Source organism: Epinephelus fuscoguttatus, linkage group LG14 (genome assembly GCF_011397635.1).
Source record: "Epinephelus fuscoguttatus linkage group LG14, E.fuscoguttatus.final_Chr_v1".
In the NCBI taxonomy this organism is placed as follows: domain Eukaryota; kingdom Metazoa; phylum Chordata; class Actinopteri; order Perciformes; family Serranidae; genus Epinephelus; species Epinephelus fuscoguttatus.
In genome coordinates, this window is record NC_064765.1 from 26,088,803 (window position 1) to 26,102,211 (window position 13,409).

At 41.4% G+C, this 13,409-nt stretch overlaps 1 protein-coding gene across 6 annotated transcripts in view; it reads right to left on the bottom strand.

Annotated features, from left to right (window-relative positions):
* dlgap2a (discs, large (Drosophila) homolog-associated protein 2a) overlaps window positions 1–13,409 on the bottom strand; it is a 221,366-nt gene that overhangs the window by 146,542 nt on the left and 61,415 nt on the right. For 2 of the 6 annotated variants that reach the window (XM_049595249.1, XM_049595250.1), the window contains exon 1: window positions 2,099–2,386. The exons of the other annotated variants lie outside the window; for them this stretch is intronic. The gene's annotated coding sequence lies outside the window, so the exon portion shown is untranslated. Of the gene's footprint in view, window positions 1–2,098; window positions 2,387–13,409 lie in introns of those variants that run through there. 6 annotated transcript variants of the gene reach the window in all.

The following is a 13,409-nucleotide window of genomic DNA, read 5'->3' on the forward strand; positions in this document are numbered from 1 at the left end:
CTTTAAGTACTTGGTTTAGTTTAGGCAAAAATCCTGGTTTGGGTTGAGATGGGGCTGACTTTGGTTTTTCATGCGGCATGGGTGAAAGTTGTGTGTTTGTTTGACCCCTGACCCCTACGTGAACCTTCTCATTCTTTATACTCAATCACTTGCTTTTAGCATCTAATATTGCCATAGATTTCAGGGGGGATGCAGGAGACACATCCCCCTTTACATTTAGAACATGTGTATTTGTAACCCCACCCCAATTAAAACATGAACATAGACGAGGACTTGTGTTCTGACAAAATTAAAGACATTTACACCATAAATTGAAGAAGAAAATACAGCAATTGTTGCATAAACATTCACCAGAATGCAGGAAATTAAGTGTTTGACGCTCAAAATTTTGTGGTGGAAGACCCCTCCATCAAACAAAAACTTTGCACTCGCCCTTGGGGTCAGTTGAAAGCCAGGTGTGTCTCATATCGCATTAAACGTTGCCTTGTGCGTCAGTATCAGATGCCAGAGGGCATGAGAACAGCTTACACATACACAGAATCTACATTTGTGTGACACACAATGCAGGATGCATGTTGGGGGAAGCCCCACTGAAATTATGGCCTGTAATTCTAATTAATGAGCACCACTTGGGAGAGATGGACGAGTCACTGGAACCGCTGGGGGTTGATTATTGTTTTGTCCGAGAGATGTCTGAAAACTGGAGACCCCTCATTCAATTAATGCAGATAGAGGGCCCTAATTCTTCAGCTTAGTGGCATTAGAGACACAGTTGTTCAAGCATGACAATAATAATGCCAGACACGGGCTATAATTCCCGTCAGACAGCTCCACCTGCACCTGCAAAAACACAGACTGCTGAAAGTTACTTTGGATTAAAAGCATCTGTTCAAATACCATAGGCTGATAGATGAAGAGCCTCTCTAACCAAGCCTACGCTGTCTGTGGCTGAGCAACACACTGTCTGTTAGCAGCTTTGGTGGGAGAGAGTCTGTCTGCAGTGCAGCAGTGGACATGAACATCCGAAGCATCTCCTCTAACTGGCTGCAGTGGCTCTGTGCTCCACCAACCAGGCTGATTTACACCGGGGGCGAGGACCCGGGAACCCAGGTTGTAAATCGTCACCAAGTCACCACCCACAGTCCAACGCCACCCAATACCTGATGAAGCGACGGCACTGTGCTGTAGATGAGTGTTTCCCAAAAGTGAGCGTGTGCTGGTGACGTCACAACCACAGTCGAGGGATGGGAGACAGTTGATAGTATTCAAAGGGAAACACACACACACACACACACACACACACATGACAGTGTAAACATGCCTGCACACACATGCACTTTCCCCTTGACTCTAAAAGCACTTCATTCACAAAACAACATACGGGCTGCCCACTCAGGGCTCAACCTTATGGGAGAGAGTTTACATTAGACGCATACAGCCGCCTACACACCCGCCATGTACGCGCTCACATGCACACGCACAGTGTAGTGTGCTCCCTCAACAATGCTGTCATAGAATCTCCTTGTTATCATCTGTGCTGCACTGCACTCCAGTACAGGGTTTCCCTCAAAAAAAGGAAAAATAATGCTGCACTTTTTTTATTTATACCCCTGCCCCCCCAAAAGAAACACACTCAGACACTCAAATACACATTAACAGAAGCTACCACCACTCCCCGATACCTAATATGAACCGGATTATGGATGGCAGTGTGTGGAACATGCAAATCATGTACAGTAAAAGAGAGTAAACACAGCTAATCCTGCCTCAATATTTAGAAAGAGCCAGTGATTTCAAGTTGCTGCAGTAGATCAGAATTTATTGCAGAGCTACTTGGCAAATATGATGTGAGCTCAGAGAGCCCAAGTGGTCTACAATAAAGCACAGATTTGCATACAGACACACACACACACACTATGCCATATGTTGGCCATACCCTACGTTGGACCTGTTTACGCACAACTTCTGCCAAAATATCATCTCCTCATTAGAACATGTCAACCCCCCTCCCTCAGGGAGAATTGAGCAAAAGATGCTCCTCTGTCACCTGCTACATCAAACGCAGGATAAAAACCATGAAGCCAGAGAAAGAACTTACCTGGCACAGAGTCTAAAAGCAGGAGGTATCTAAGGGCACAAGCTTCTCTGTCACCCGGAGACAGCAGAACATAACACAGTCATATGTGCAAGAGATGTTGGATCAAACACTTCCTGAGCTCTTCCCCTCTCTCTCGTCTATCCTATGACTTTTCCCCTCACATTTATCCAGACCCACTGACGATAAGATTGGTGGCAAAAGAACGAGGGCTAGAAACGAGAGAAGGGTGGGAAAATGCCAGTGAGATGCTCAGATCTCCTCCACTGAGACGAGTTGCGAGCGCACCGTGAGGACCATCCACTGCAGCAGAGCAGAGCAGCGCGGAGCGAGAGAGGGAGAGGAGAGGAGAGAGGAGAGGCAGGCAAAACAGGCATTCGCTGCTGCTGGTTTCCAACAGCATGGCTAGAGTGAAAATCAGGGAGTGGAGTCTGGATCCTGGACTTCTCCTTTACTGAGCGTTTACCCGAACAGATGGAGAGTTATGGAGAGAATGGGTGAGAGACAGAGAAGAGCAAGAGAGCAAGGGATAGTGTGAGGCTTTTTTTTTTACATGTCACCAGACTCCACTATCTCAGTGCCATTCCTCTCTTGCATGACATCTAATATTTTTCCTTGCTCCTCTACTGTATGTTCATAACCATCCTCCGGCTTCTTCCGTGTCCTTATCTACAGTGTCGCTGTGAATAAACTATCAAACTGACATCACATCAAGAGCCCTTTCCAAACATGTCTTTTTTCTGTGACGCCATCATTACCACTGACAATGACTGTCTTAGTCTTTTATTTCTCAGTGTCTGTCTTTTTCTTCCCTGTGCTGTCTCAGTTAACAATTACGTGTCACACAGTGCACACAGGGTGAACATTTTTCATCCATATCTTTAGAATTTTAGGTAAAAGATGTTTGGAAAAATGTGCTCACGCAAAACAGGAGTGCACAGTGAATAACAGTGCTTTGTTACACAGTTACATAACCAGCCAATTTATCCGCATGAGTGCATATTCAAAGCGTGTCGAATTTTAAAGGGAATTCACTCCAACAATGTGGCACATTTAGATACCTATCAATCTCTCTTATGGGGCGATTGGGCCACCTGGCTGAAGTGCCTCTTGCTTGCTGCAACAGGGGAGCAGGCTTTTAGTTGGAGTCCTTCGGCCCCAGCAGGGCTCAAGGTCGCTTGGCAGAGCTGCTCGCAGGCAGCCCAAATCCTTCAATGATTAACAGTGGCAGACAGGATGGAGCAGCTGTCAATCCAGATCTATAGTCTCGGCCAAGAGAGCCGGGCCAGCCAACCACCGCGCGTTCTAACAGTGCTCAACCAGGTAGAGCGGGGATTTATGAGCCCATTGGAAAAATTCATTCCCCCTTCACCGGAAAGGTGGGTACATGCATAATACTGATATTGTTCCCTGCCTCGTTCACGCAAAAAAAAAAAAAATAAAGAGAACAGGGGATGAGACGGAGGAGGAGTGGGCTGTCTGGGCTTATAATGAGACTGTGGTTCCATCAGATGGGTTGATAGAATGAAACCTGTTAGATTAATATTTGCAGAGCACTATCCTTATCTTTCACTGTAAATCACTACTCAGTTTTATACAATTTTAATTTTCTATGTCAAGTTTTTTTCACTTTTTGTCTGTATTATATTTCTACCTCATTCACCTCTTTTTACGCTTGGTAGTTTGGAAAAGCACCGTAGAAATGAATTCATTTGTACTACTATCATAATCAGTTGAAATTGAAGCCCATGCAACATTTAAGACATGTCATATCAAGGGAACAGCTAGTCTATGAGTCACAAACACACTCAAATGGCTTTTTGTATGATCAGAATTTGACACACTACGTCTAAGTCTCAGAGAGTCTTTCATGCAGTTCATTTGTGCAGGCAGCCAGCAGGGGGTCACCTCAGTCAGCCAGAGGAAGACTCTAAAGCTCCTAATCTATGTGCCTGGAAATGAATTGAAAGGAATGATAATCTGTCCCACACAATTTCATCACCAAAAGCAAGATACGTGTGTTCTCTGTATTTTTAAGATGTAAAAAGTTTGAGGTAAAATAAAAAAGAATTGTACTTTGAGCTACTGGTGAGTATATGATTTATGAGGGGTGTAAAAGGTTAACTGATTTAGTATCAGAAAACAAGGAAATAAGAGATTTTGCTACACTGATACAAAACTAAAGATCTGACCCAAATTCTGCGTGAAATTAAGAGACAAAAAAAAAGAAAGGTCTGGTTGTCAAAATCAAATTTCCCCTCTTCTGCTAGCTCGCCATGTTCCCCAATAACACCCGTCCTTCAAGGCATCACAACTTTACCGAACTAAAAGATTACTGTGACTACATGTTGACAACTGACTGTATAAAAGATGATGACATAGCCACAGTGACAACACCTATTGATTTGTGGACTACTGTTTAGAAGCCTCAAGTTTGGCATTTTGGCCATTTGTATCTCTGAAGCCAGAAGTGACCACATGTAGACAAGTGGGAGGAGCTGTGGAGGAGCGAAAGGTGGATTTCGCATATATCCGAGGACAAGAAAGCCATGCCGTAAAGCCCTGCTTGTGGTCTATTTGGCTCTAAATGTAACCATCATTTTGGGGCGGCAGTAGCTCAGTCCATAGGAACTTGGGTTGGGAACCCAAGGGTCATCGGTTCAAGTTGTCATCCGGACCAGATATGGAGCGTTTGACTGGTGCCAGGTGCCAGGAGAGGCCAGGAGAGGTGCCTGTTTGCCTCCCGGGCAAACAGGCACCTTATACAGAAGGACAACAGTGACCCAGCAGGTTAAGTAAACAGCAACTCTGTAGTAAGAAAATGCCTTTGAAAAAGGTCCAGCATATCATCGCCCATGTTTGTTACTGTTGCTTTAGCAGAGGACATTATTTCCTGTTGTATTTCTAATTCAGTATTTGAAAAAAAAAGTAGGAAAATACTGAGTTATCTCACACTTCAGTTATTAAAAATTAACTATAAAATACTGTGGCTGGATGCTCAATCAGATCAAAAGTCAAAACTTGTACTTTCAAATTCTCTTATGTAAGCCTTGTCTTTCTGTAATCTTGTTGCAGTCTACCTTTCATCTCACCCTCCTTCTTGATCTCTCCTCTCTTTCTCCTCCCTTTTTCTGAGGTATTATCAGTCTCTGAGCTCTCCACGTCCTGAAACGTACAATACCTCTACTCTCCTGTGTCGGGTGTTTCTCGGTCGGCTGGAAAAGCAGGCCTTCCTCTTTGTGTATAACAAATCTCATCTCACAAAAATATTCATTTCACGGGTCGCTGTCCCATACGAGCCAATATCCACGCAGGGAAAGGCATTAAGCATTATTCCCTTCTCCATTCAAATTGGAAACAGCGAAGTGGGGCTGTGCCAAAGATATCAGCCTCCTGCTGTACGCGGTGTGTCCTTGTAATGAGGTTGCAGCCACTGCTAACTATTCATTCTAGTCATTCACCAGCCGGCCTTATCATTGCTCTCGAATGACTTTGGCTTAACGACGTGCAAAGGAGACACGTCTCACTTGTCTTGTTGTGTTGGACTGATGCGCTCTTAACAGTTTGTCATCGTTCAGTGATACACACACACCACACCCCATGAGGTCCACTCACTGTCGAGTGCATGAGGGACAGAGATGAATTTTAAAAACTGTGGACCTTGATGTTAAAACATGTCAGCATCACAGGAAATACTATGTACATTGCACACTGAATTACTGAAGACAAGGGTTCACACAATCCAAATCTTAATTGTCTTAATTTGCATCTCTTAAATTTTCTCTGTGAGCGATATGGAGTGAAACTCTTGGTGTTTGTCCTGGATGACAATCCCAATAAACTAAAAAAATATAACTGTGTTTCATGAATCACGTGAGTGTCATCGATCTTGTTGGTCAATGATATTTCACACTGATGCAATATACAAAAACTATTATGTATCATTCATACATGTTATTCCTACGATCCAATACAGTCAAAACATATAAGTTAACATGGACAACTCTCTCCCAAATCCAAAAAATAGAGTACTAAATCTCAAACTTGTGATGTCATAGGATATAAAGTCTGGAGCTACTTCACAGTCAACGAATTAGGAAAAATGTTCTAGATGACACTAAGAGTACCCAGGAGGATGTTCTGAGTATATGGGCACACTTTCTGTTTCAGAACTAAGAACACAACAGTAGGATAAAGCTCATTTGGGTATAAAAAAGAAAACAAACATTCTGTGCATCCTCAAAATCAGTCTCCTGTTCATTCACTTCTCTGGTTTGCGGCTTTCAGAGAGAGTAGCTCATGTTCACAAATATTGACTGAACTTTCCTAAGCCATGGAAATAATATATTGGAATTCATAACATAGCTTGTGTTCCCCTTTCATGGAGCTGTACGTAACATTCAGAGTATTACTATAGCAGCAAACAACTATTTGCTATGTAAAGATATAGTGGGGTAATGGCACCCTGAGCAGAGAATGAAGTCACAACACCTCTGTGAGTGTTGTAATCTGAGCCTCTCTGTTGGGTGTTATAGTAGGAGATCGGGTTGGGTGTGCATGTTAGTGCATGTATGTCCTTGTGAGTATGGCCCCCTGGCTAGCACATCACCACTGCTCATACTGTACAGTGGATTCTGCTATTGCAGCGTTGTCACAGAAGCATAGTGCTTAATCTTTCGTTTTCCCCCGTTTCCCACTATCGCCCTTGTTAGCGCTATTAGCAATGTTAGCTGCTAGCCACCCGCTCAGCCACCTCCTCCTTTAAAGTTACAATCCGTATCAAATCAAGCCTTGTTTGTCACACAATTCATGGCTGGCCTTTTGTTGTTATACATTCTGTAACTACCTCTCTCTATACATGGTATTCGTTGTTGGTGGCGGAGTCCGCCATTCTCGCTTTTAATTAAAATTACTTCACTACACACGAGGCAATCACAAGAAACAATGCAAGCATGTACTCCACCGTTAGTGTTTACAATTTTAGCCACAAGCTGGCTTTTATTGTGAGGCAGCCACAGGAAACGACAGCAATTATTTATCAAAAATGTGTCTTCTTAGACATGATGTGCCACAGTCTTTGCTGTAGATTTAAATTCTTGCACACAACATTCAAAGCCTACTTCAGTGATTTAGTATTGCCCTTCAACAACATTGTGGGACTTGGGAGAGACAGATATATAAAAATTATGGACTAAACTGATGCTGTGGATGCCCAGATATCCCAGCAGACTGGATCTTACGCTTCCTGTTATGCAATTCAAAAGCATATTTTACTAGATCCTCTCTGCTTGGTAAATGTATATCTTTCAAACTCCATGCACCCACTTTGTAAAGCATTTTGTTAAGCAAACTTGACAAAGCTCCTCCAGTACCACAAGCTGAGTAGTGCTCCCGGAGGCCAGTAAATTCACTTTGACATGTGAAATCAGTGGAGTGTCCCTCTAAGTAAGTTAGGGCTGTACCTGGATTCACCTCTTTCAGTGTTTTTCACCAGGACAGTCCCTAATATTTCTTCTATTGAGTCTGTCTTGTCATTACATCTTAACTCTGGCACAAAAAAATGGCACATTATCAAGTTGTCGATAACCCAATTCAAACCTTGACAATGTTTTGCAGAAATGTCCATCCTAGATTAACCAGGCCTACACACATGCATTATGTTGACACACTGAACTGTATCAGTGGTGGCAGTGCGTGTTGCCTGCACAATGTCACAACTGCTAAACTACTGTGACATTAAACATATCCAAGAGGAAATATCTAAGTCTATCAGACAAATCAAATCCAGAGTTAATTTAATACTGTGTCTGTATTCCTGGCATATCTGGCTCTGCTTGCAGCTAGGATAATGGCTCCCCAAGTTTATCTGCTCTCTCTGATCTCATTTGCTGTTACGTTTTGTTTGTGGTTCGTGTAAAATGGTGTGTGTTTGTGCGTTATGTAACCACCATCGCTAAACACTGCTGTACTTGTTCAAGGTGATGTCGCCCGCAGTATTTGAGGATTCAAGGATTTCTCTCACCCTCGCAACCCGCTAATATGTCTACATTACAGTGCGGTGCATCGATTCACATCTCAGTTAGTCGTACCACACCAGGGAATAAAGTAGCTACAGAGTGTTTGAATCATTTACAGCAGAGTAAGATACAGGAGCCTGACAAGAGGGGTCCGTCATATTCAACACATCCTCAGGCTATGAGAGGAGTGAACCGCAAAAAGTAGAGTACAACCCACATGTATTTTTCATGTTGTTCCCTCATTCATATCCCCAGCCGCCTGCACATTGAGTGGGTCAACACAGGGCTTGATGAATGACGCCTGGTTAGGCCCTAAGAAAAACAATGTGCTGAGTAAGCCGCGTCGTTCTGTTTGCAGTTTAGGAAAGCACGAGAAATGACTCTGAGCAGGTGATTACTTGGCTGAATTAAGCCGTGTGATAGATTTTCCCTAAGGTAATAACACACCCAACTAAGACAAATGTGTGAGCGAAAGCCCTCCAACTGCAAACGCATAATAAAGAGGTAAAACACACATGCAAACACACAGAGGTGTACAGGTTTGATGTTATGAGGAATCCTTGTGGTAGAAACTAATGGCTGAGTGATTTGATAAAGCTGCTTTTATATTTTCCTTCATGTTGCTTATGCCTCTCAGGCTCTCCTCCATAACACCTTACTCCATAACACCTTACTTTTTCAACCTGAACCCTTTTTCCTGTGTTCTTTTGTCAGAGTGAATAATGAAGACAGCAGTTTTTGGTCCAGTATTGAGTGAGACCACTGCAGCTGACAGCAGTGAAACAAGCTGCATTGTAACAACATGTAGGGCAACTGTGCACTGTTGATTTACGTCCACTAAAGTGTGCTTTTTTTTGCCACTGACAGGCTCAGATTATTACTTTTTAAAAAAAAAAATCTTTTTTGTGTTTCAAAAGGTGTGGCTGCATTAGACAGATACAAACAAATACAAATTATATTTTTTTTTGTTTATTGTTTACAAGAAAAACTAACAAAACTAAATTCTTGACAGTTTCAATATGTCAGTTCTCAACATTGTTGGTATCAAAGTCAACAAATAACAGAGAATGTGTTCAGAACTGAACAAAAAATAAATAAACCATCACATCATCAAATTAATATTTAGTAGTCCTGCCATTGGCACGTAGTAGAGCTCTAATCCTGGCTGGCATGTTCCCCACGAGCCTTTCACACTGTTGAGGGGTAATCTTGTCCCATTCTTCTTGAATTACTGCTTTTAATTCTTCTAAATTCTTTGGTTTATGCTTTGAAACAGACCTTTTGATAATCCACCACAGATTTTCAATGGGGCTCATGTCCGGGGATTGAGCTGGCCACTCTAAGACCTGGATACTGTGCTCCTGCAGTTCTAGTGGCCTTGGATGTGCGGCATGTTGCTTATGCCTCTCAGGCTCTCCTCCATAACACCTTACTTAAAGGATACCTTTGGTATTTTTCAACCTGAACCCTTTTTCCTGTGTTCTTTTGTCAGAGTGAATAATGAAGACAGCAGTTTTTGGTCCAGTATTGAGTGAGACCACTGCAGCTGACAGCAGTGAAACAAGCTGCATTGTAACAACATGTAGGGCAACTGTGCACTGTTGATTTACGTCCACTAAAGTGTGCTTTTTTTGCCACTGACAGGCTCAGATTATTACTTTTTGTTAGGGAGTAAGATCATTTTTGTTAAACAAGAAACAGCCCCAAAATCAATATCGCTAAAGCCACCAGACTCCATTTAAATAAACAGTACGTTTAGCGTGTGTGTAACCGGTGGACTCTAGTGTTGTCTGTGTTGTGTAGATATGAAGAGGCCCAGACCATGGATACCTTTGGAGGCAATCTCTGTTTATTCCTTACAACTGACAGCAAGAGTCTCGCTCCCCTGGAGCACAACAGCAAGACGGGAGAGGTAAGGCGGGAGATACCCCTTTATAGGTGGGGTACGCCCAAAGGTGAACGTAGGAGTACAGAAAGTGAATGGCCTAAGCGCATCAGGCAATAACAATTGAAACAAATTTTGTATAACTGTAATACTTAATACTTAATATTACAAATGTACATTTGACTTTACATATATTACGACTGTATAATTGTCCCTGTTACATTCAGAGCCTATACATATATATGTGTATATATATATATATATATATATATATATATATATATATATATATATATATATGTATGTATAGTCAGTCTAGCTGGGTGAATTAAAGGTTTATTTCAACTAAACCCAAGTTGCCGATTGTTGGAACAGTGGAAAGACAAACCAAGATATATTTTGTGTCTGTCGACTTAGAATGAAGTGTATTTTAAAATGATGAAATTTCTTTTTATTTAAATGGAGTCTGGTGGGTTTGGTGATGATTTCGAGGCTGTTTCTGGTTAAACAAAAAGGAGCTTGTGTGTTAACAAAATGTTTCTCTCTGCAGGGATCCTCTCCATAATGTTGTCAGCAACTAGAATAATGATTTGAGCCTGCCAGTAGCACAAAGAAGCACGTTTAGTAGACGTACACTGAGGATGTAAATATGCCCAGGCATTAACATTACATCTCGTCGCTGCAGTTGCAGTGGTCTCGGTCACTTCTGGACCACTTTCAAAAATCGTTGCTCCCATTTGTCATTTAAACACAAAAATATGTGAAAATAAGGTCCAGGGTAGAAAATATCAAAGCTACCCTTTAATGACATTGCTGCAATCGTAAAGTTTGCTTCGGTCTATTGAGATTGTTTCAGCGTTGTGCTATTTTTCACACCTCTGACAACTAGTTGAGATTGTGTTTGGTCTTGTATTGTAAAAACAGAAATGTTTGACATTTCCAATTACATTTCTCCACCTGTGGTCTCTTTGTTCAATAAAGCTGTAACTTGACACAAACTGAACTACGGCAGAATGGAACCTCATTTTGTTCCTCTATCTGACTGTTGTCTTTGACTGTAACTGTGACACTGATAAGCACCAGCAATTTAATTATTCCAATTTTAAAGTTTCTCTCTTATAGAAGACTTTTATTTTCACAGATTCAGGGAGTCCTTATGAACAGAGTTTAACTGAACACTAGAAGTGGTATTAAGAAAGAAAAACATTGCAGCATAACGTCCATCTCACTCCGGAGTGCTTGATCAGAGCCGGACATCCATCCTGGAGGCCTGCATCTCGTGCAGTTTGTGATGAGCTTCGTAAATGATGTGTTTGCCTATTCAGGGTCCTGACTCAGCAGGCTGCTTTGTGGCAGTGGCCCAGTAGAAAGGAGACCTTCAGCACTTTGTCTCTGATTCATCTAAATCATTAGTTCTTTAAAACACTGTGGTGGGGGGTGAATGTTTACGGCCAGGAGACATCAAAGGTGTAAATCAGGGGTGGTGCCGGCCCCTCCCCTGTGGCATCATCAAAAATATGATAAACGGTCAGCACATTCGGGAAAAGTTTCTCATTCGGCAGACGTTTTAGCGCTGAGGTCACACCAGTTAATCTTCTGTGTATAAAAGATGACACAAAATTAAACAATAAATGCAAAGCAGGCAAGGCTTCATTATTCCGCTGCTGATGTGTAGTTATAGTTGCATTAGCTGGGTTTGTCTTTCTCAACTTTATGGTTCAATGGGAAAAAAAATGCTCTCTTCACAGACTGGACGTGACCACCTGTGTTGCTCTATTGCCCTCTAGGTCACAGCTTGAGACAGTCAGGGCAAATCACATTGACGGAAATTTGAAATACACATTTGGCATTCTGGGTTCTGGGACAAAAATCAGTCAGCCTGTCGACTTGCATTTGATTTGAGTTCACTGCCTTGACTACTTCTTTTTATTCGACATCAAAATTGACTTGACCACTTCTCCTTTTATTAATTACCATGAATAGAACTTCTGAACAATTTTCCAGTTTCCACACCTGGAACTTACTTACTTGGTGTCCAAGAGTGTAATTTTAACATTTCAAAGGGTCTGAAGGTCAGTAAAAATTAGGGTTGGGCGATACTGAAATTCCCCTGCTGATGATATTGCTTTATATACAATACGATACGATATATGATATTGTATACATATAATATATATATATATCTATGGACTGGAGACGCAGGTGTTATTAACAGTGCTGCCCATGAGGCAGTAAAGGCGAATGCTAAGGGCACTGTCATCCACAGGGGGCACCACAAGAAAAAGAAAATAAAATCCAAATGTTTATCTTTTACTATTTTTTACTAATACTATTACTACAATTATTTGAAATGTGACACAAGGCCACAACAACATAACTACACAGCAAAGCCTACTAAATAATAGACAGGCCCTTTTTTCTGGGTTCTTGCTGCCCCCAAGCCCCCCTCCCCAGCTTGTTACACTTAACCTGCTCTCTGGGGGAGATTAGCGAGTTATCCGATGTCACGTGAGCTTTGAAACACGCTGTATCGTTATCATGTCAAAACAACAAAAGCTCTCTGGTGCCCACTCAGCCACCACTACACTACTCAAAGGAGTGTATGTGGAGAGAACATGTGGGGGGGGGGGGGGCTTCAATGTTAAAATCATCAGGAGGAGAGCTAGTTACCGTTACCTCTGAGCAGCCAGTGGCCACCATGAACAACTCATGGAGGTTGCATTTTAAATAGGTAGGAGGTAAATTATAACAATGTCATATTGTGTTCAGTGTAATCTTGTAATATTTGGTGAGAAACTTGAATAAATTCAGCTCTTTGAAAGAGAAATGCATTGATGCTTTCAAAGCACTATAAAAAAGAGAGGGAATTATTAAAGTAAGAAGGCTTTTTGCTTATTTCTTATGGATGTTTTTCATGTGAAGGAAGGTTATGTTAAAGGTTGTTTCATAGAGTGTATTAATGAATTTATGCTTTAAAACTGTTCATTCATGTTTTATAGTGTAGATTTCTGTGTTTCCCTGGGAACAATAGGAGAATAAATAACAAAAGAAACATCGACATAAAAACATCAGTATCAGCTATTGGTGAAATTGTTATTTTTTTAAACGTTGAAAAATGGATGCATCCCTAGTTCAATTACAAAGTTAATTTGTACATTTTAATATTTTTTTTACAATGTCATATATTATTTTATTGTTTATTCTTCTGAACAAGTTAATTTGTAATTCTTTTATTTTACTGATTTATATGATTATTATAACACACATACATCATGTTAGTGAAAGCACTTATTAGCACATACAGTGGTGGAAAAAAGTTTTTGGACACCCTTAAAATTTTACACAATCTCAAATATTATCGTGAAATATTTGTGGAAAAATCTTTTTTGTGTTTCAAAAGGTGTGGCTGCAT